Raw genomic sequence first — 24820 nt, forward strand, 5'->3', positions numbered from 1 at the left:
GTACGGAAGTGTTGAATCACTATATTGTACACCTAAAACATTACACTGTAAGCTAACTAACTAGAATATAAATGAAAACTTAAAAAAAAAAAAAGGCCTTTCTCACTGTGTCCTGGGGACTGGTTCCCTCAGGCAATCATTCTAGTCTGTGCTTGAAATGTTGCTCCTCTTTCTCTGTTATATTGTTTGATGTTTATTTAGCTTTATTGATCTAGTAACTGATCTAGTTACAAGCCCTCTTCTACAAATAGTACCTTTAACAGTAGATACATCTTATGTTCCCTTTTACATGGTCAGGACTCACCTCAAGACCTCAAAGTCTCATTTTTCCCTTCATACCTGTCCTGCTTATCTTCTTATATCTGTGCTCCACTTAAGGTTCTCTCTTTCTCTTTTTGTTCATCAGCCTTTTAAATGTTTACTTTTTCCATAACTTTTGTTGGACTGAATAGGACTTCTCTATTTGAAGAATTATTTTCAGATTATTCCAGTTCCTTACTGATTTTCTGGGCAAATCTGATCAGGGAATTCCTGGAAAACACCTTTTTTATTATTTTCCTAGGTTCTGAGTCTGCAATAATTTTATTAATTCATTTATATCCATTGAAAAATTTGGCATGTTTTTGTCATAATAAGGGCTTAAAAACCCTTGTATTGTTTCATTAGTGAAATCTACCACACTTCTTTGGTTCAACCCTGAGCTTAGCTCTCTGAAAACTAAGGTCAAAGATAGAGATTCTGTCATTAAGAAAGTCAGAGCCAGTGCTTGCTTCAGCAGCACATACACTGGAAAATTGGAGCAATAGAGGGAGGATTAGCACAGCCCCTGTGCAAGGATGACCTGCAAATCTATGAAGCTTCCATATTTAAAAAAAAAAAGAAAAGAAAAGATAAATCCAGAGCCAATTTAAAGTAATATGGTAGCAAATAACCCACACTTATGTTAAACCACATTAACTCAAACGTAGCCTAGAGCCTCTCTTGTCCTTAGTCTACAATGTAAGTGGAATGGAGGCAGCCAGTCCAGGACAGCCTACAAAGACCTGGCAGGTAAAACTGCAATCTCAAACACCACGGCTGCTCTGTAAGATGTACAGAATGTAGATCCTTTGACATTAAAATTCCTGACTACTGACCTGGCTGGAAAACACTGTCAATGGAGCAAATATTGTTTGCTTAACCAATGCCTAAAAGGTCTAATCCCATCCTGCCTTTCTTGTAATACCAAGCCACACTGAAGCAGCCTATACTTGAAAACCTAAACCCATTTTTTGTGGCCACATGAGTTAAAAGCCCATCTTACTAATTAAACAAAAATCCCATTTCACCAATCCCCAACTCTGCCCACAGATGTAAAAATGGATAGCATAACACAATACAGATACCCGTAGTTGCCAAACAACACAACAAAAAATCTGGCCTGACCCATTCCACAGTCTCAATCTCTGAGTGTTGCTTTTCTTCCCAAACTCCAGTTCTTATTTATTTCTCAAGATCCTCAGCCCATGAACCAGATGTTGGATCAGGGAAGCATCACTTAAGGACACCTCTGTTCCCCATCTCCCTATAATGTTGAGCCTACCCCTGAGCAATAGCAATACCATTTGAAATTTGGGATGCTGTGAAATAAGTAGTAATTAATGATTATTTTCATTGTCATGAATTATTTATTACATTTGAAATAATACTATAAATTTTACGATTGTGATAATGTGATATAACAAGGACTTAAAGATGATAACTTTTATAATATTTAATTTGGAAATTCTTTTATATTAGGCCAATAAGGAAGTAGATTGAGTAGATTGGGGTCTGCATTTACAAAAGAGTATATGATAGAAAATTACTGCCAAGGAATTTAAACAGAATTGTGATTGCAAGAACATTTCTTCAAAGAAAGGCTTTTGCAGGTTACCAAATCTCCTGAGAACTATAAAACATTATGTGACATAGATCCCTGGCCAAAAGAATACTCACTGATAACCTCAAGAGATTCTATTGGAGTTGAGATGATCAAACACCAACATAGACAGGGATCTTCAGGGAAATCACTCTTGAGTTCTGCATATATGGAACTCCATGCAGGTATTCCATCAAAACCACAAGTGTCTCTCATCAAAACCCTCACTAGGTCTGGGTCCCTCAAGTAAGGTCCCTAACCAGTGTAACTCTGACAACTCACGACTGAACCATGTACCTGTCTGTAGTTCGTGATGCAACTTTGTGACAACTATTAAGAATAGGAATTTCATGTCATACTGCAGAATGTTAAATTGTTTAATTTGACAGAGTGTCTTCTCAACAGGCAGCTGCCACTAATTTGTGGGCTCTACCTCTGGAGGACTTATCAGAGCAATAAGAGTAAGGAAGAAACACTTCTGAGCTGGGTGTCACGTGTTCTCAAATGGAGGCTTTCTTACTGAAATAAAATAGAAATAGGGTCACCTTGGGTGGCTCAGTCGGTCGAGCAGCCAACTCTTGGTTTCTTCTCAGGTCATTATCTCACAGTTTGTGAGTTCGAGCCCCACATCAGGCTCTGTGCTAACAGAGTGGTGCCTGCTTGGGATTTCTCTCTCCCTTTCTCTCTGCCTCACCCTGGCTTGCTCTCTCTCTCTCTCAAATAAATAAGTAAACATTTAAAATTTTAAAAAATAAAATACAAATGTTTTTGTAACTAAGAAGCTTGAGAAGTTAAGATGTATGTTAGCCACAAAAAAAAGGAGTGTTATGTACAATAGGGGCATGAGGACACAGACTTTGCAGTAAGTTCTGTAGCTGTGTGCTGCCCTAGTTTAAGTGTAGGTTGGAGTTAACCCAATGTGGTTTTCCAACAAAAAATAACTTTTCCCAAGCCCTGTGTATCCCTTGCCTGTTCCTTTGTTATTTAACCCTACAGACCCCTAATAAGAATGCACTTTGACAGGTAAAGGAGGAAAACTTAAACATTCCTTTTGGTATCTACCTAAAAATATATATTTAAGCTTAAGTTCCATGAAGTTATACAATATTTTTTCTTCGGTGAAAAGAAGCAGCAAATTCCCAATGTCTTGCAATGGGTCCTTTTCTAAAGGTAACAAGTCTATCCAGGAAAATAGTTACCTTTCTTCAAATAAGAACAAAAATACGAACTTAAAAATTTGAGGAGCTTGGGGAATAGATAAAAATGGAAACTATGTGTAGGGAGAAAATGTTATCATTTGATCACAGCCTTCCTTTCTATTCATTTAATATAGCTCAAATTTGCATATCTGAACACTCTCCCTTTCCAGCATAGGAGTAGATAGTCTGTTTAAAAATAATGTCAAATTGAGACAGGTATATGATAAAACAAGGGGAAGAAGAAGAAAAAAAACACTACTTCACTGATTTCTTTACTCTAGAATATCACCCACCCATCCATCTTTCTATTTTTGAACAAACCAGGCATCTGCTTTATTGGGTCTGCACCAGCAGTAAGTTGACAACTGACGATTTTCAGGCAGTCTTCAGCCTTCAAGGCTTCATCATGGAGTGACAGTGCTTGACTGCCCATCTCTCCCCACCCCTTTCCCTACCTGTGGGTTTGAGTCTGTCCTTTCCTCCTTGTCCCACTGTCAGAGCTCCCAGGTTTGGTGGCCAGGCTGTCGGGGGTATACAGCCCAGGGGCTCTAGGGGCTCATAGGAAGCTCGGGCTTAATGTCCAAGTGATCTCCACTCCTACCAGGTCTCTTTCAGTAGCTAAAAAATGGATTAAATGGATGTTGGAGGCCTCATCTGGAAGACTATCTACCAGTGATAGCCTTTGAGTGCCAATAACACTTATAATAAAGCCCATTCATATATTACAGGCAATCATTTGCACCTACATTAGTGTGGGATCTTGCTTCTGTAGAAGAGGCCTATACATGAACCAGCTGAATCAAGAAAAAAAAGGACATTAAAATAGCTACATATTAATATTAAAATGTAATAGAGTAAACTAGAAATGAACCAGAATACTTTGAAATGCCCATTTCCCACGTGTTACCAGATATTTGATACTAGGCTAAGGTACAATAGCTTGAATGCCAAGATATCCGCATTTAGAGTTCTCTCCTTTTTTTTCACAAAAATATGTTTTAGTCTATTTTTTACTATTCTTGTTCCTCACCAGTAGGACTTCAATGATCCTGAAAGAAATACAACTGCCCTCTAGTATATAAACATTAAGCAACTTTGGGTCTGACAAAGTGTGGTGCCAATTTTAATTTTACAACTTGTTGTAATCAATAAAAAAGAGATTAGGTCTTAAGGAAATGCATATCCCCAGCCCCCAATCCCATTGTACACTATTTTGTGTGAGCCTTGATCAAACATGCAAATATGATGTTTTAGGTATCACACTGCTTTTCCCATGGAGCTTCTTAACTTCCCCAGCACCAACTCTTGGCCTCTTTGAGACCCATGTAGAATGCAGCACAAGCCACACAAACTCCTGGGATACAAGTTCTGGCCTCCCAACACTGGGAGCCTCATGAAATTTTTCATCACTTTCTTTGACACTTTTTGTTATAATTTTGGAGTCCCAGAGATCCCAGTCTCTGTCTCCAGTCATGTAAATAGTTTCATCTTCCTAAGTGTTTGAAGTAAACACTCTTCATAAGTGTTTACCTCTATGTATCTGAAACTACTGACCACTACCACCTCCTTCTTGAATTCCTTCTGTCTTGATGTTCCAAGGTCTTGCCCCTGTAGTGGCCAGGCCAGCTCCTTGCCCTCAGTTACCCCGAGTGTAAGCAAAGTAAGTGGCAATTAATGCAGTATTGTTCCAGGTGCACCTGAAAAATCTCCGTGTGCTACCTTCTTAGATGTCCCTTCCTAGGCTCATTATCTTGATTTAGCCAACCTTCTAGAGGAGTTCTTTGCTTAGACTTAAAAGATATATAGCAGCACAGATGTGAAATCTCTGCACTAAAGAGCAAAAGCTTGATATCAGTGGCATAAGACTCTCCCCCATTATGATTTCATCTTTCCCCTAAATACACACAAACTTCTTGTGAGCGTCACTGCCTGCCACTTTCCTTCCTCCTCCACTGTGAGATATGGTGCTTTCTCTTCAGTCTCTGCCCAACTCAAAGAAAATGAATACTCTGTTTTAAAAGAATTCTAACCATCAATCTATGATCCACTGTCATATTCTATAAGTTTCTTTCTCACTCTAAAATCAAAAGATTATGTAGATGAATGAGGATATCTTGATAAAAAGCATACAAGGTGATAAGCATTTATTGTGTTAAATCAACATCTTGAGCTGTCAAACAGCATGTATGTTTCAGTTCTTTTCCTTAATTCACCAATCCCTGCCTCCAACTTTGACAGAATGGCGAGGGTAGGCATTTTCTCAAAGGAAAGTATATTTCATTCAACATGTCAATACATCAATAACAGGACAGGAGACTTAATCCCTGGGGACTAAGAGTTAGGGAAAGAGAAGTGATTCCGGGAAGGGTTAGAAACAATATAAGGGATGCCTGGGTGGCTCAGTCAGTTAAGTGTCTGAGTCTTTTGATTTCAGTTCAAGTCATGATCCCATGGTTCATGGGATCAAGCCCTGCAATGGGCTCTGTGCTGACAGCATGGAGCTTGCTTGGTACTCTCTCTCTCTCTCTCTCTCTCTCTCTCTCTCTCTCAAATAAATAAACATAAAAAAAAGAAGCAATACAAGCTGATGGTTAGCCCTGATGGCCAGTGCTTTGAAATGAGTCATGAAAAGACAAAGCAGTTTGGGGGTAGACAGATCTGTAGCTATATAACAGGTGTCAAAGAATTTCTCTATTTATGCTAGTAAAGACATCACATCTAGAGGAGCAACTGTAATTCAAGCCACCCACTAATTAAATTGGAGTAATTCATTGCTAACCCTGCATCTTCTGCACAGGTCAGACAAGTGGGTAAAATGAGAATGTGATGACAGTTACCACCCCTACACTCTAGCCTCCCAAATCTTTGCAATTTTGGTATAGGAGGGTGGAGATGGCAATTAGGAACTTCCATTTGACCCTGACTACCACACTCAGTATACTAAAGTCCATGGGTCAAGGAACTAAAATAGAAATTCTACAAGCTGATGACAAACTATTTATTATATACCCAGGAACTAGAGAAATAACTACAGGTGGTTTGATGGACCCATTAAGTCCACTTCCGGATGCTTCCCATTTTACAGATGAGAACATTGAGTGAAATAACTTGTCTAAGTCCAAACATCTAGTGGCAGTTGGGACAAGAGTCCATGTCAGTGCCTCCCTGGACAGTATTATTAAAAACCACCCAGGGCGCCTAGGAACCTCAGTCAGTTAGGCATCCAACTTCAGCGCAGGTCATAATCTCATGGTTTGTAGTTTCGAGCCCCACATCGGGCTCTGTGCTGACAGCTCAGAGCCTGGAGCCTTCTATAGATTCTGTGTCTCCCTCTCTCTGCCCCTCCCCTATTCACGCTCTCTCTCTCTCTCTCTCAAAAATAAATAAACATCAAAAAATTTTAAAAAACACCCCAAAATGATTTCTGTAATGTAAAATAGCCATTCCTTCAGAGTGTGCTGTGTTTCTGTCTGCTTTGAAGTCTTTGTCCTGTCCCTGAGAAATAAATTCTCTTCACAGCTGTGGCTCATAGAAACTAGAATAGTTCAGAACAGAATATCCCTATCATTTATTATGTACTTGAAAAACAACTTAACACTGTCACTAAAGTCGTCTGTGATTTGTTTAGACCACATCACTTTTGCGCTTCTGAAGTTAATGCATTCTTCTCTGTCACGTCTTTGCTGGAACTCGTAGCCATTCCGGTCATCACAGGAGCAATAGAATGTGATCTACTTTCTACTATGCTCTTGATGCAACCAATACATCATCAGATTTTGGAAGTTTTGAGTTTGATGGTGCATGTCACAGCTTAAATTAAACCTCTTTCTAGAGGTGAATGCCATTTTAGGCTTGTGAAAAGGCAACATACACTGTACTTTTTCTTGGTGTGTTTTAGGCACTTTACAGAGAATTTTTCTTTTCTATTAATGGCCTGGTTTGCCTTTATAATTTCAATAAAGTATTAATATTTGTCCATAGTAGATGTGTAGATCCACATCATGTTTTCATTCATACAAATACATACTAACAAAATGGATGAGAGGCTGACAAGGTAAGAGCCACAACCACCCAGGTTCATGTCTGGAGCAAAGGGCAGCTCCTGAGGCATAACAGCCTATGACCCAGTCTCATACTCTACACCTGGAGCTTACTGGCTCCCAAACCAAACCTCAGGGCCAAATGTCCTGCCTGGTCCTTGTAAGTCTCTTCTCTGACCTAGGAGCTAGAGAATTTAGCGTAGTCTTAATTAAAGCCATACTCACCCGCTTCTTGTATTCCAGGAATAATGAGTTCATGAAGATGTCAGAGAAATGAGAACAAGTTGTTTATTTTTTTTTTTATTTTTCTTAATGTTTATTTATTTTTGAGAGAGAAAAAGAGAGAGTGTGAGTGGGGGAGGGGCAGAGAGAGGGAGACATAGAATCCAAAGCAGGCTCCAGGCTCTGAGCTGTCAGTACAGAGCCTGATGCGGGCTTGAACCCACGAATGGTGAGATCATGACCTGAGCCGAAGTCAGACGTTCAACCAACTGAGTCACCCAGGCACCCCAAGTTGGTTATTTTCTATTTATTTTTTTGTTATCTTAGTTGCCCCAAAATGACTTTACTTAATTTATGATTTCCTATGGATCTTTAAGTGCCACATGTACACAAAAGGCAGAAATAGAAATATGAAATGGAAGAAAGATCAGAAAGTCAAAATCAGTACTTAGACACAATTCTGATCAGTTACAAACTTCAAGGCAAAGAGAAACATCAATCTCCAGTCTTGAGGTTAACAATTTGAGCCTTCAGCACTTATATTTATGCTTTATACAATTTCTGTCTTGTTACCCTCTCTGTAATCCTTCTGCTCATGTAAAAATTTCCAAGAATGACCCTAGGCCTGTGCTTCTCAAACTTTAATGTGCATATAATTGACCTTGGGATCTTGTTAGAAAGTTGAGTCTGATTTAGTCATCCAGGGTGGGACCTGAGGGACTGCACAAGCTGCCAGATGATGCTGATGCTGCTGGTCCACAGACCTCAGACCACTCCTTGAACGGTGAGATTGAGGGCAAGCTCCTGGAGACAGGGAAGAAGTTTTATCCACTGCTGTATCCACTTTCCTGCTCACCACCCCCACCCTGGGCCCCCATACCAACTAAGAGCCTAGTTAGTATTTGTTACCTCAGTAGGTAAGGGACAGACATTGCTCACCACCCTCTTCTACCATGATCATTCTTCATGACCACAATTACTTATTGGGTCTGTCCAGCTGGCCATCAAGTCTTACCAATTCTGCCTCTTCCTAAATCCCTCTCACATGTCTCTCCTTTGCCTTCATACTGCATAACAGTTTCTTGGCTGGACTTCTTACCTCTAGCCTTTCTTCCCTCTAATCCATGCTTTCTGTTTTTGCCAGGATGATAATCTGAAAACAGGATTCTCATTGCCTCAGAAAAAAATCTAACCCCCACCCCCATAGCATATAAGCCCCCTTCACCTTCTGACTGATGTTCAAACTTCCAGGCCAATAACATACCACTTCCTCGCACAGTCTTTGGGCTCCTGCCAAAGAACCATGGCTCCCCGAAGGGACTATGTTCTTTCACCTTCCTGCCTTGTACATGCTTTATTTTCTCTCAGAAAGGATCTTCTCCTCCCCCACCCCTTCTATTTATGTGAATCATCTTCAGAACCCAGCTCAAATGTCATTTGCTCTTTGAGGCTTTCCTGAATCCCCCTCTCAGGCACGGTTGCCTATTCTCTCCTGTATGTCTATGCAAATGCTTTATGTCCTCTGAGTGCACATATTGTTTCATTAGATTGCCTTATCTGGCTATCTAGCCACATTAAACTAGGATTCCTTGAGATAGATACTGTGTCTTACTCAATTTTCTCCCATGAACATATAGAACAGTGCTTCATACATAGTGGCTCTTAAATAAATTTTTGCTGCTTGAATAAATAGGGAGTAAAACAACTGTAGAAGCACATACTGATAACTTGCACAGCTACGTGCTGGGGGCATAAGGAAACCTATTTCCCTACCACAGATTTCCCCTCATAGCACTTCAGCTGACCTCCAGTATGGGAAGATCTCCAGTAGTAGGGAGCAGAAGAAATATAAAAAAGAGCTGATGGGACCCAAGAAGCCCCAGTCTTTGTCCTGGATATTTGGGTTTCACTTGGAAATATCAGGGAGGGAAAGTTTCAAAGATGTCAAACCCAAATTCTTGCAGGAAATTAAATCTGATAATAAATAAGCAAATGTTAAAAACAAAAAGGTAAAGATTTCTTTTTTCTTTGTCCTTTTTTTTTCTTTTTTTGGCTAGGCACAATGTCTGAATAGTCACATGGGATGTGGGAGGCATTCCACAGGACTTATTTATGACTAATGAGTACATTCTTCTCTAGGAAAGGCATGATGCATGTGGAGCAGGTTCAGGCTCCTCTGAAATCCTCATTTATCAGTTGCATATCAACTCCCACCTTCCTGATGGAGCCTCCCCCTATCTTTGGGCTCAACAGACCCGAGTGTGTGCTGGGTACATAAGCACAGCTCATTCCCCTGTGAAACTGCATGAATTCTTGCAGGAGGGGCCTCTACACTCAGTGCCCAGTGGGATTTATTTTCCTGCGGGGTAAGTGCTGAGTGAGAAAGTTTGCCTTGACTAGTCCTGTCACTTGCTTGTGTGTTCCCACTTGCTTCCCCCTGCCCCCACCCTGTGCTTTCCATAATCCAAACAAAAAACATATTTTCTAAAACAGCACTGAAGTACAATTTCTTTTCAATAGTTGTTCAACTGAATTTTTTTTCTTATACCAATTAAGTGATTGAGGAATGGGAGATGACTTAAGGATGCTCTTCAGAATCTCATTTTGCTGAAGAAGTGAAGAAACTGAAACCCAGAGACAGGAAGGGATTGAGTGAGGTGACTCTAGATGATGACAGAAATGGATCTACACTTCCTGTGTATTGGGCCAGTTTGATATCCAAGGTGCAGTACATGACTGTTGATTGTATTCTTATTAATCTTCATGGGCTTTGGCGTCAAAAAACCCAGACCTACCAATGTTTAGTTCTTCTTGATAAGCTACTGAACTGAGCCCAGTATTCTTATCTATAAAACACGTAAAGCAATCATGACTACTCCCACGATGGTCTTGTGAGAAACAGATTCACTATGAAAAAGGAAGTACTCTATATAAGACATCATATACATTGTGAGATAATAGAAAATATATATATTAGTCCCTCCTCCCCCCATTCCTGGCACAGAGCTCCTAAAACCCTTGTAATCTTCTAAGTGATAAGAACGCTAGGGGAATCTCTTGTTCTATTATTTGTCTTTGGCTCTGACTCTGACATAGAACTCCTAAAATTCTTATAAGTTCCTAAGTGATAAGAACACTAGGAGCATCTTTTGTTCTAACGAGGAGACTCTAGGTGGGCTCTTGGATGGCTCCTGAATGGAGGCTGGACCCAGAAAGACGAGCCTATAATTAGAAGTTTGGAATTTTCAGCCTTACCCCACCATCCTCCAGAAAGTAGGGAGGGGATGGAAATGGAGCCAATGATCAATCATGCCCACACAATTAGCCTCCATAAACATCTCAAGACTATGGGGTTCAGATTGCTTCCAGGTTGGTGTACACATCCACACTGTGAGGGCGACATACCCCAACTCCACAGGGACAGAAGCTCCTGTGCACAGGACCCTCCCAAACCTCACCCTAAATATCCCCTCTGTGGCTGTTCATCTGTATCCTCTACTACATCCTTAAACAAACTGGTAAATGTAAGTAAGTGTTTCTCTGAATTCTGTGAGCCACTCTAGCAAATCACTTGAACCCAAGTTAGGGGAGGATGGAACCTCCATTCTATAGCTGCTTGGTCAGAAGCACAGGTGACAATACGAGCTTGCAACGGGCATCTGAAGTGTGGGCCAGGAGGCAGTCTTGTGGGACTGAGACCTTAATTTGTGAGATATGATGCTATCTTCAGGTAGAGAATGTCTAAATTGAATTAAATATTGGACACCAGCTGATGTCACAGAGAATTGCCCGGTGTGGGGAAAAGCTTCTTCACATTTGGTGACCAGATATGTTAGAAGTGTTCTGTGTGACTAGTAAAGGAGACACACAGGAGAGAAACATACAGTAGGGAAGAAGTGGGTTTTTCCCTACACAGAAAGGAAGAAACGGTAGGCTTTTCCTTTACAAACATTAATTATTGCTACTTCTTTCTAACAATGAGTTTATCTATTTTTTTGCATATCAAACTTAATAGAATTTTGTGCCACCCACAAAGTTAAGACAAACTGATTTTAGAAGCACACTTGTGAACTATACAAGATGAAGAAATTTCTTCAAGCTATAAATTTGTCTTTAGTATTTCATTTTTTGCTGCTGGTCATGTCCCAACACACCTCTTAATCAGTCTTGAGTATGTAAATATGTTTTGAGAATTAGCCAGGATGTTCCAATCACTGGGCTACCTCAGCCACCTTTTTCCTTTGTGACATCCAGTGCCAAGCAGAGGTCTAAGACTGAATTGGACTAATGACTCATGGGACTTCTCCAGCAGGTTTCCTGGAAGATTCAACAATCCAACAGAAGTTTAAGTACTGACTATAACAATGATAACTAACACTTGGACAGACTCAACTGCTAACAAAGCCATTACCTATACAGTCTGCAGAGGCAGGGAATTTTTTTTTTCCATTTAAAAGTGGAGGCTCACTGATGTAAAGTAATTTTCAGGTGCCCTAGTGACAAGTTCTGATACTAAATACAGTGTGTTTCCTGCTTTAGCATACTGTTGCCTCTGGCTATTCCTAAGGTTAAAAGGAGTCCTTATATCTTCCAGAAGCAGTATTCACCATGTGGGTACAAATAAGGGTGAAGAGAAGGTCTGTCACTCAGATTTCTGGAGTCCGTATATTTGGTGAAAATCCTTATATGGTATGTACTTATATGATATGTAGGCTGTTAGCATCAATGGTGAAGTACAACAGCAATATAAAAGATGTTAAGGACAGTTTGCCATAACAGTTGTTTTTGCATGAATATACATCCCTTTCCCTTCTGTGATGTGTTAGCATGAAGGAAGGAGGAAGGGTGTGCCTCAGTATTTCTATCAGCCTCCATGGGGCCAGGCTCAAAGTCAGAAGTTGATGCTGAGAAGCAAAAAGTGTTGTGTCTGTGAATGCCTATGAATCTCACTCTATTCACCAGATGTGGGCAGAGACAACTATGGGGTTTAGATGCATTTAGTGGTAATGCTTTTCAGCTGTTGCCCAGATGGAGCTCAGATCCAATCTCCAGTAACATCTTTGCTTCCCTCTCATCATACGCATGTATCCCAGGATTGGCATAGAAAAGCACTCATGATCTTTCATAACTTAGACATCTGGTACAAGAGAAATTTTTCCCTGGGCTGCCTGAAAATTCACAAACATGATTTGGCTGACCTCAAGCATTTAGAGCTCAAGTGCATAAAAGTGTGAGAAACTGATAGGATGTCAGAACACCTTGGCTCACACACTGTACCTCACAGCCACCTGGTTCTTTCAGCTCCTGGAACTTGCCATTACCTCTTCCATGGCCCCTTCCTTTTGGGGTCCTCACAGAAACTACTCAGAGGTCAGAAAATTAAGAAGCCTAACTGGAGATCACATGACCCTGAGGCTGGTTAGCATCTATATCAACATGACCTAGACTGTCCCTCCACACACCTGAGCTCCAGAAGCACTTGCCTGGACCTCTCCTTGATTAGCATCTTCTAGTTTGACCCAAACACAAAATCATTCTGTCCATGCTCTTCCTGATCTTTTCAGACCTGCCCTGTGGCTGAAGATTTCTCTGCTCTATCTAGGAGCAGCAGGCCTGGCTACATAAATTGTGGGGCTCAGTGCAAAATGAAATGCAGGAACCCCTGTTCCAAAAGCAGAGGGAAAGTGTCATTAAAAGTATGCAAATATAGAACTTTTTTTTCTTGCATGCCCTCTCTTTCATTTTGTCATGGTGTTTTCTATTTGATATATAATGTCATTCTAAGTAAAGAAAAATTAAAAATTTAAATTACTAACTTCAATTTTACCAGTCATCTTTATATTGTGCAAAGCCAACTTTAAATGCAAATGCAAGAGCATTTAACTCATATGTGGAGTCACCAACATTAAGCTATTTGTATATCATGAAAGCATATGTATTTTGCTCTTACCAGAAGGGTAGGAAAGCTGCACAAAATAAAATCCACTGTCTTTCTTTCAGTTGTTTATACATGCACATATTACTGCCTAAACTCTGTACCACTGGCTTACTCATAAGAAAGGAAGGTAGAGACAATAGAGAACTCGGAGTCGCCCTTTCTTCCTTCTGCATCATCACTTTCAACGTAAGTGGTTGGCTAGTGCAGGGAGGTACAAGAGTAAGATCCTTGGTCATGTGTTTCTTAGAATACCACTGCCTTCTTTCTGTGTTTGCAGCAAGAAAGCATGACTTACCAGGATTGTCATCCCCTCCACTTACTAATCATAAATGTAATATATTTATCCTGTACTCACTTTGAGCCTCACTGATCTCCCATGCACCCTGAAATCATGGGCACCCTGTGCTCATGGGGTATCCTGCACTCATAGAATCCTATGTTCACAGCCTGTGTTCATGGGCACCCATGCTTATAGACACCCCATTCTCATGGGGCATCCTGTGCTCATGGGCACCTTATTTTTATGGGCACCCTGTTGTCATGGATATTCTGCGCTCATGGGGCATCTGGTGCTCATGGGATGTCGTGAGCACTATATGCAAATGAGGAGGAAGTAACTGAGGACATGCATATTGCACATTGCTCCTCTTTTTGTTGCATCTCCATTGCTCCATTGTACTTCACTTACAAAACAAATGCATCTTTACATTTTGATACTTTCTCTTACTGTCCTCATGGTTTTAACCTGTTTTACATCATAGAACTCTGACCTGTGTGGGTATCTCAGGGTCCTAGCTCTAGTACTCTCCTGATACTTTGTTATTCCTCCTCTTGCAGAATTCCAGCCACCCATCACTGGTGTTGGCAAAAGAATCAAAAGCAAGCAGCTTCTGGGAATCCACTTGGCAAATAAATTCCAGAGTTTCAACATTCTAGTGTGTAACAGGTAGTGTAATTCCTAAAAATGGCTACTATAAAATCTAATCACTGCCTCTGTAACTGCCACTGCCTGTATGATTTACTAAAATAACATAAAAAACTATGATTTTTAACATTTTCCTACCATAACAGATGGTTTGTGAAGCATCATTGGGGTAAAGACAGGTTTAAATCTAGCATGTAACAATAACCATTATGAATCAGGCAGCAGAGTTCAAGTTTTAGCTCTGCCACGATGATCCAAGTATCTTAGCCTTCAGAAGCCTTGGTTTTCTCCTTCATAAAATGAATCACTCACCTCACAGTATTATTTTAAGATTCCAATGAAATAATGATTATGAAAGTATTTTGCAAACTCTTAAAATGCTACACAATTTGTGAGATAATATTATAATACTATGTTTGATCTGAGTTTAGAAATAAAAAATAAATCTTTAACATTAGATTGATAAGTGAATTCTCTACTCCCAAAAGTGCATCGTTCAGAGAACACAAGAAGAAAGCTACATCTTCTGATCCTGGCTTAGCCCCCCTTACTCCTAGTTTCCATACTCCCAGAGACAGGGAAAAAGATATGGACATTGGGAGGTGAATGACAGCTAGATGGGGTAGGCACATCTAGACACTCTACTGTAAGTTGGTTAATTAAGAACATGTCTTCTCTGCTTAATATTAAGTTCCACAAAGATGGACATTTTGTCTTGCTCTTTGTTGTGTCCTTAGAGGCCAGCTGGGCATGTTAGTAAGTGTTCAGCAATGGTTTTTGGAATGAATGCATAAATGAAGGAGTAAGTGAAAGAATGACAGAATAAATGCATGGCTGAGAGATCGACAAGGAGAGCAAAAGGTATAGAGACAGGTAAAGCTAAGCTTATCCTCTAACTGCTAATTGTCATCCCAACCACTTATTTATCCAGATGACAAGGCAAGAGTATTTCAGCTTCTTTTAGCCTTCTCCTTAACCTGCTGTTGAAGATTAATAATACTACAATTCCCTTCTGTCACATCACAGGAAGGAATGAGATTTCAGAAGAACATGGTCAATGGACAAGTCTGGGGAATACTTTAGGGATCGGTCCCCAACATTTTATGTTCTTAAAGAATAGCTTTATGCTTAATCATGGTGGTTTCATCCATTTCTTACCACACGTGGCATTTTCTACAAGAGAAGTATACCGCAAGTATAAACAGCCAGAACCATTAACTGAACATGACACATGGGCTACATGTATTTTTTTTCTACAACACAATGAAAGCTCTTTTAAAAGATGTTGATGTGCTAAAAATATTACATCCATCCTGTTTACTGTGTTTTTCTAGTGAAGCTTAGAGAATTTGCCTTATGGGATTTGATAAAATAAAGCCAACTCATTTATTCTGCACAAATAAAATATTATTCAAAAAGCAAAGTTATGACATAAAGTCTTTTTTTCTCTGATTCTCTCATTTTTTTCCCAAGAAAGTCTGCAATATTTTTATTTCATTTTAAAAAATATTTATTTATTTTTGAGAGAGAGAGAAAGGACCAGTGGGGGAGAGGCAGAGAGAGAGAGAGGAAGACAGAGGATCTGAAGCAGGCTCCTTGCTGACAGTGGAGATCCTGACACAGGGCTCAAACTCACAAATGGCAAGATCATGACCCAAGCCAAAATTGGACACTTAACCGACTGAACCACCTAAGCACCCCTAAATTTTTTTTGTTCTAATATGTACTTTTTCTGTTCCCAATGAGTTAAACAGATTTTAATCTAAATTCTTGTGGACATTATACAAAAAGTTTAAATTTTATTTTCTTTTTGTAAAAGTGAGCTAGACACTTTGCCACCACTTTAAAAATAATAAATAAATGATTTGATTTATAAAACACTGACTAAAAATTCTAGAAAAGAGGACTTGAGTATGCCTTTAGGCCTCCCTATAGTAAGGTACAGGCCTCCATTGGAGTGGGGTCCTTGGTTCATCATAGTTTACAAGCAATACGTACAAAAAATACAGAAGTATAAGTAAGCAATTAAATACAAAATTATTTTTTTCATGTTTTAAAATTTTATTTTAGAGAGAGAGAGTATGCATGAGGCAGGAAGAGGGGCAGAGAGGGAGAGAGAGAGAGGCTCTCAAGTAGACCCCATGATTAGCTTGGAGCCTGATGCGGGGCTAAATCCCATGACCATAGGATCATGACCTGAGCTAAAATCAAGGGTCAGACATTCAACCAACTGAGTCACCCAGGTACCCTTAAAAAATTATTTTTTAAAAAACAACAAATTATTAACATGAAGCAACAGTCCCTCATGTATTATGAAACTTGATATCCTAAATCCTAAAAAATGGATTACAAGTAGTGAAATTGAACCAGTAATTTAAAAACTTCCAGAATCAAAAGTTCAGGACAATATGGCTTCAAAGGGAAATCCTACCAAACATTTAAAGAGGAGTTAGTATCTATCCTTCTCAAATTATTCTAAAAAATTGAAGAGGAAGGATTGCTTCCAAACTCAAAGACACAACAAAAACAAAAAGAAAATTAAAGGCCACTATCCTGATGAACATAGATGCAAAAATTCTCAACAAAGTATCTGCAAATTAAATTCAACAATACATTAAAAGGATCATACTACAATCAAGTAGGATTTATTCCAGAGATGCAAGAATGGTTCAGTATCTATAAATCAATCAATGTGATATACCATATTAACAAAACAAAGAATAAAAGTCATTTAATCATTGCAATAGATGCAGAAAAACATTTGACAAAATTTAACATCCACTTATAATAAAAATTCTCAACAAAATGTATACTCCCACATAATAAAGGTCATATATAACAAACCCACAGCTAACTTCATACTCAATGGTGAAAAGCTAAAAGCTTTTCCTCTAAGATCAGGAACAAGACAAGACGCCCACTCTTACCACTTTTATCCAACAGAGTTTTGGAAGCCCTACCTATTGCAATTGGGCAGAGAGAGAGGGAGAGAGAGAGAGGAAGGAAGGAAGGAAGGAAGGAAGGAAGGAAGGAAGGAAGGAAGGAAGGAAAAGGAAGGAAGGAAAGAGCATTCAAATTAAAAAGGAAGAGGTAAAACTGTCACTATTTGCAGATGACATGGTACTATATATAGAAAGCCCTAACTCCATCAAAAAAACTTAGAACTAATAAATGAATTCAGTAATGGATACAAAATTAAGATATGATCATTGTGTTTCTATACACTAATAATGAGCTATCAGAAAAAAGAAATTAAGAAAACAATCCCATTTATAATTGCATCAAAAAGTATAGAATATGTAGGAATGAATTTAACCAAGGAAGTGAAAGACCTGTACTCTAAAAATTATAAATTGAAATAAATTGAATACCACAAAAATAAATGGAAAGACACATTGTGTTCATAGGTTAGAAGAATTAATATTGCTAAAATGTCCATATTACCCAAACCAATCTACAGATTCAATGAAATCCCCATCAAAAATACCAATGGCATTTTTTCAGAGAACTGGAACAAAGAATCCCAAAGTTTTTATGGAATCATAAATGACCCCAAATAGCCAAAGCAATCCTGACAAAGAAGAACAAACGTGGAGGTATCACACTCCCTGATTTCAAACAATACTACAAAACTATAGGAATCAAAAGATTTCATGGTACTGGCATAAACAGACACATAGATTAATGGAATAGAATAGAGAGCCTAGAAAAAAACATATATGACCAATTAATCTATGACAATGGAGGCAAGAATATACAACGATGAAAAGACAGTCTCTTCAAACCCTTCAAACTTCAAATGGTATTGGAAAAACTGGACAGCTACATATAAAAGAATGAAACTGGACCACTTTATAATACTATACACAAAAATAACTTCAAAATAGATTAAAAACTTAGATATAAGACTTAAAATCATAAAACTCCTAGAAGAAAGCATAGGCAGTAATCTCTGACTCTTAGCAATATTTTTTTGGATCAGTCTCAAGCAAGAACAACAAAAGCTAAAATAAGCAAATAGGATTACATTGAAAAAAATCCTTTTTCATAGCAAAAGAAAACATCGACAAAATGAAAAGACAACCTACTAAATGGGAGAGATATTTGCAGATCATACATTTGATAAGGGGTTAATATACAAAATATGTAAATAACTTACACACTTAATATTTTAAAAACACTTGATTTAAAAAGGACAAGGACGGGGGCAGGGGCGTCAGGGTGGCTCAGTTGGTTGAGCTTCTGACTTCAGCTCAGGTCATGATCTCACGGTTCGTGGGCTTCAGCTCCATCTTGGGCTCAGGCTCTTTGGATCTTCTGTCCCCCTTTCTCTCTGCCCCTCCCCCACTCATTCTCTCTCTCTCTCTCTCCCTCTCTCTCTCCCCCCCCACTCTCTCTCTTTCTCTCTCAATTAATTATACAATGTCAAAATAGGATATTATGTCCATTATATTTCAACTTAACAAAAACTGATGTACTAGTCATTGTGACTTCTAAGTTCAATTCGGTGAGTTTCCTACTTTGTTATTCAGATTCTTGTATCAATAGAAAAGTCACCATTATTGCCATTTAGTATTATACTACATCTGAAGGGAGTAGGACCAAGATTAGGTAGCACCATCACTGAAAGCATAGAAATTTGAGTTTCCTTTTGTTAGTGCTCTTGGCCTGTAATGTGCTTCCTTGGCTCTGCATCCCTTAACCGCTCTAGTCTCAACAAACATTTCTGTGGAAAGATAAGAGGTATTGATGCTTCCAGGAGAATTTGGTTTTTCTTCTGATAGTATGTGGGAAAGCACTTCCAAACTGCCAATCTTGCTCTTTACAGTGAGAGTTGGTAAATGCTTAATAATGAGCACTAAGAGGAAGGAGAGGATGGGGTGAACTGATTTGTTGCCTTTGTTGAGTTCCTGGTGTAAATATTCCCACCAAGTCCTTTTTCTGTAAATTAAAAATCTGCATAGAGAAAGAAATAAATCTTACAGTTCCCAAGGTCAGAAGTCCAAAATGAGTCTTACAAGGCTAACACAAATGGGGAGTCATACCATTCATTTAAGTAGAACCTGGTATCATAAAGATGTCAGTACTCTATAAATTAATCTATAAATTTAATGTAATATCAACAAGATAGTTTTCATTAGACAAGTTGACTGCAAAGTACATGTGGTAGAATAAACAAGCAGGGATAGTCAGAAGAATTCTACAAAGAAAAGAAGTGGAAGAGTTACTAGATATTAAAACACCTGGGAACAGCTGAAATAATTAAAATAGTAAACAACTAAAAAAATCATTGTGGCAAAGACTGTTCATTTTTTCACAAATAATTCTTAATTTAATAGAACCTTAATTTTACTGGAGGTATGTTATTGTCTGAACATTTTTGTCCCCCCAAAATACATATGTTAAACCCCTGACTCCCAAGGTGACGGTATTAGGAGGTAGGGCTTTGGGAGATAATTAGGTTGTGAAGGCTCTGTCTTCATTAATGGAATTAGCATCCTTATAAATGATGCTCCATGCCTCTTCTAATATGTGAGGACACAGCAAGAATTCATCAGTCTGGAACTGGGAAGAGAAGCTTTGCCAAAACCCAGCCATGATGGCACCCTAATCATGGACTTCCAGCCTTCAGAACTCTAAGAAATAAATTTCTGCTGTTTATAAGCCACCCATACTGTGGTGTTTTGTTATAGCAGCTGGAATGGACTAAGACAAAGTTTCAATGTGCCCATATTTTAAAAATACATTTTTCAACTTTCTCTTGCAAAGAATGAGTAGCCATATGACCAATTTTTGACCATTATGACATGGCTGGGTGTCAAGTTTCCTACTTCTATTGTAACAAGTTGCCACAACTTGTTTAAAACAAAATAGTTCTGAAGGTCAGAAGTCTAAAATGAAATCTATAAGGCTAAAATCAGGGTGTCACAGGGCTGTGTTCTTTCTGCAGGGGAGAATCGGCTTCCTTGCCTTTTCCAACTTCTAGAGGCCACCTGCATCCCTTGGCTCATGGTCTCCTTCTTCTAACAAAGAAAATCATTCCAACCTCTGCTCTGTTATCATATATGCTTTTCTAAATTTGATACTCCTGTTTCCCTATATGGACGTTAGTGATTACACCAGATCCACCAGAATATTTTCCCATTTTAAGGACCAGAACTTAATCATATCTGCAAAGTCTCTTTTGCTATTGAAAAGTAACATATTCACAGATTCCAGGGAATAGGACATGGACATCTTTGGGGGAGCACTATTCTGCCCATCATAGCTGGCCTTTCTGAAAACCTTGATGGAAGGAAGCTAAGGACTTCCACCGCCAGCCATGATGGAGAAACAAAAGCAAGATTTAACCTCCTGCCATAAACAACCAGAAAACCAGAAGAAAAAAAAATCCTGTTATTTTTAGTTATTGCACAATAGGCAGCACAGGACTATGATCCCTGTGATAAAAGACACAAATGAAGTATGTGCTACAGTCACCCCAGTTTTCTCTCCGGAGATAATTTCTAGACACCTTGGGAAGAAAAGGAAACCATATAGAGCCTTGGAGACTCTGAGTTAAAGATCCAGAGTTTGGGGTTCAGTTAGCCAGAAGTAGCAAAGAAGAGTTCTGTAAATGAGGATGCTACACAGGAAATGAGCTTCACAAATGTTTACAACAGTCATCTTGAACCTTTGCTGGGTAATAAGTCATGCATGCTAGAATGAACTTCACAAAGGTAGACAAATAACTACAAGGTAGCTGTGACTTGAACAATAAAGAGCTCACACAGGGCATGGAGATTTCAAGCCCCAACCAGGCAGAGTAGAGATCCTGATGATCACCAGTTCATTCAGTGGAGACTCTACGTGGGTCATGCCTTAGTAGTGATACTGAACTAACACTGCAATGAGGATTACTCTGAGAAGAGGGGAAAGAGAAAGGAAGAAAGTGGGTGTGTGTGTGGGGGGGGGGAATGAATGCAAATAAATAAAAATTAAAAGGCAAAAATTTAGATGGCATTCGTCATTTTGCAATTTCCTCTTCCTATCTCTTCCTGCTTAAAATTTACATGTGGTTTGTGGAACTACAGCAGCTATGTTACCAACATGAAGTACCTGAAGCTGAAAGCCAGCATTAAGGTTGCCAAAACAGAACAATGGAGAGAATTTGGTATATTCATGATACTGTAGTACCACCACTACAGTGCTAAGTGCTTATGTTAAATGACTTTATGACTTTATGTTAAATGACACAAAAATAAAACCTATCTTGTTTAAACAACTATTATTTGGGTTTTATTTTATATGCAGCCAGATTAAACCTTTACTGAATCACAAATTAGTAGAACAGACTATAAAATCTAAAAAATAGATAAAAATATACACAATATTTGGATAAGAAGATATGTGATAAAAAATGATAATAGTAACACTTCAAATCAGTAAGGAAAAAGTAGACATTTCAATAAATGTTACTGGGAAATGGGATAATCACTGGAAAAAAATAAGTGGAAATGCTGCTTCACATGTTCAAACTAAATTTCATCTGGATCAAAGATTAAAATGTAGGAAATAATACTATAAAAGTGCAAGAAGAAACCATAACACTTCTAAAAAGAACCTCAGAGGGGAAAAGATCTAAGTATGACACAAAATGGAAAATCCATAAAAGACAGAAAAATTAAATTATGTAAGGGGTGCCTTGGTGGCTCAGTTGCTTAAATGTCCAACTCTTGATTTCAGCTCAGGTCATGATCTCACAGTTCACCAGACTGAGCCCCGCATTGGGCTCTGTGCTAACAGCACAGAGCGTGCTTTGGATTCTCTCCCTCTCCTTCCGGCCTTCCCCTGCTCTCTCCCTCACTCTCTCTCTCTCAGAATAAATAAGTAAGCTTTAAAAAAAATAAACAAAATGTGTACAACATGGCAAAAATGCATAATCCAAGTCAAAAGAAAACTAACAAACTGAGGACAATATTTTCATGTCATACCACAGCTAAAGGGTATCTTTCTTTATGTATATAATATGTTCTACAACAAATAAATAAAAGACCACTGACACTACAGAGCATTAAAGGGTGTGAACAGATGGGTCACAGAAAAAAGTCTCCTAAGCATATGAAAATGGTACTTAATTTCACTTATGACAAGGCCAATACAAATTAAAATTAAATGACAGAGCATTTTAACTCATCAAATTGAGATACCATGGTGGTGAAGAGAAGTAGGACCATACTCTCATACGTTATTAGTAAGAATATCAAATAAAAATTAAGGAAATTTGGTGATATCTTCTAAAATTAAAAACGCACATACCCTTTGATTCCCTGATTCCACCTCTAGTTATTTATCCCAAAATACACTCCCACACATATGAAAGGATTTATCCATTCATTCAATAAATGAGTGCCTGCTCTACTTAAAGCACTTTTTTCCAAGCACTCTTTATAAAAAAAAAAATACACTAGATAGCACATATTTTGTGATAGGAGAAAATTAGAAACAATTTAAGTACCCAGGAATAAAGGCCTGGCAAAATAAATTGTGGTACATCCATACAATGATAGATCATGAACCTATTACAGAGAAGCAGGACCAAATCTTGCGATATGGAAAGATTTTTCAAAATATAAGCTTCCTGAAGGCATGGATTTTTGTTTTGTTTACTACTATATCCCTAGCACATAGAAGAATGTATAGTACATATTAAATTTGTAATAAATCTTTGGTGATCTAACAAAGTGAGAAAAGACAAAGCACAGAATGGTGTGCTACAATATATGTAGGGAAATATGAATATGTAATATTCATATACATTTCTAAATCATCGAGAATCTTTGGGTGCATAAATCCCCTCTGTGAAAAGTAAGTGAGATGATTCATTTCCAGAAATACCAAATAAAAGCTGTGCTGTCTAGTTAACAATAGGTTTACAATCTATTGGAAATATATATGAACCCCTCCCCCTGACACAATGGAGTCCCAAATCCTTAGACACTTCACTTCCTGGTTCTTCTTCCCCTCTCCATTTCATGGGCTTATTTTTTGTGGGCTTTGCAATGAGCATGTGCCAAAGAGCTGAAGTCTCTGCATCACCTCAAGGAATGTACATTTGTTCCAATCAGGCTACATTTTGGCCTTACACAGCATAGGCGACCTCCAGGTAAGGCTGTAACCTCCATAGTACTCAGCCAGTGAGGAAACAGGGGAGGGACTCATGCTAGGAGATAAATTGCTGTAACTGCTCTGAGTGTGCCTATCCATCAGCATCCACTCTTGGCAAGAATGTGGATTTAAAGCCTCACTTTACTGTGCTCTGAGTCTCTGTGTCCCTCCTTTGATTGGGGCAGTGGGCTTATTTCCCACACTTCCCAGTAGAGTATTAAGGGATGGGGGGCCAGAGAGGGAATTAGGCTCCTCTCATACCGTATATCTTCTTGTACATTTTGAATACTGTCCATGTGTATTACTTGCCTCTTCAGAGAAGTATACATATTCACCACATCTGCACCTCTTCAGATGCTTTTTTGCTTCCCCACTGGTAATGGCTTGAGTGGGAATTAGCATTCCTTGGTGGCTTCTGAGATACTTCCAGCAAAATGCTAGGCATTTTTTATAAATGTATTCCTCTTGCTAACGTTTTATAGGGTCATGTCTGTTAACCCTGCATCTACTCAAAAACAATTCAGTTGATATTTCAAGGAGTAAAGTGACTCAACTCCAAATACAAAGATGTGTGTGGGCCCTCCAGGGCCCTATGAGAAAAAAATAATAACCTTCATGGTCTCTCAACAATTTCAGTGGGTATTATTTGCTAGATCAGCTCTGCTCAGAAGCTTTTCTGACACCCCATCCCACTCCACCTCTGACACACACACCTTCCACAGCTGTGTTTTCAAAGTGCCCTATGATTACATCTCCCAAAGCTCTCAGTGCATTGTACTTTCCTGTATTGTTATCAGTCTCCCACACTAGACTGAGAACCAGCACCTTAAGGCAGGAACCATGTTTCAATGTCTCTGTAGCTCTGACATCTAGCATAATACCCAGCTTAGTAATTCCTCAAAAATTGTTTGAAAAATGAATATATGAAGGATTGAATGAATAGTCACATGCCTTTTGCAAAGAAATCCCAGTCCCACAGGTAAGCATTTTGGTGACATGCTAGAGGCTGGACTGTTCCCATAAGTGGAGAGAACTCATCCAGTGGATGGACGTAAACTGTACCTGTTGAAGAGGTCACTATCAGAATCAGAAGAATAGTAGTGAGACTCCAGTAGAAGGCCAAGCCAGAAATCCAGTGAGGAGAAGAGATGAAAGGCCAGAGCTCCAGAGGAACAAGCCAGATGCAGACTGTAAGACAAAACAAGTTCAAACCTTTAAAAAGATTGACCTGGGTGTGCCTGGGTGGCTCAGTGGGTTGAGTGTCAACTCTTGGTTTTGGCTCAGGTTGTGAGTTCATGGTTTGTGGGATCGAACCCCACGTCTCTCTCTGTGCCTGGGATTCTTTCTCTCCCTCTCTATCTGCCCCTCCCCCATTTGAACATATTCTCTCTCTCTCTCTCTCTCTCTCTCTCTCTCAAAAATAAATAAACATTTTAAAAATAATAAATA

General features: G+C 38.9%; 1 non-coding gene across 1 annotated transcript; it reads left to right on the forward strand.

Annotated features, from left to right (window-relative positions):
- The first annotated feature begins 762 nt into the window (after nucleotides 1-762).
- LOC113598958 (U6 spliceosomal RNA) lies at nucleotides 763-871 on the forward strand. Its single transcript, XR_003419722.1, has one exon. It is a non-coding gene; the product is annotated as a U6 spliceosomal RNA (small nuclear RNA).
- The last annotated feature ends 23949 nt before the right edge of the window (nucleotides 872-24820 follow it).

This window comes from Acinonyx jubatus, chromosome B2 (assembly GCF_027475565.1).
Source record: "Acinonyx jubatus isolate Ajub_Pintada_27869175 chromosome B2, VMU_Ajub_asm_v1.0, whole genome shotgun sequence".
Lineage (NCBI taxonomy): Eukaryota > Metazoa > Chordata > Mammalia > Carnivora > Felidae > Acinonyx > Acinonyx jubatus.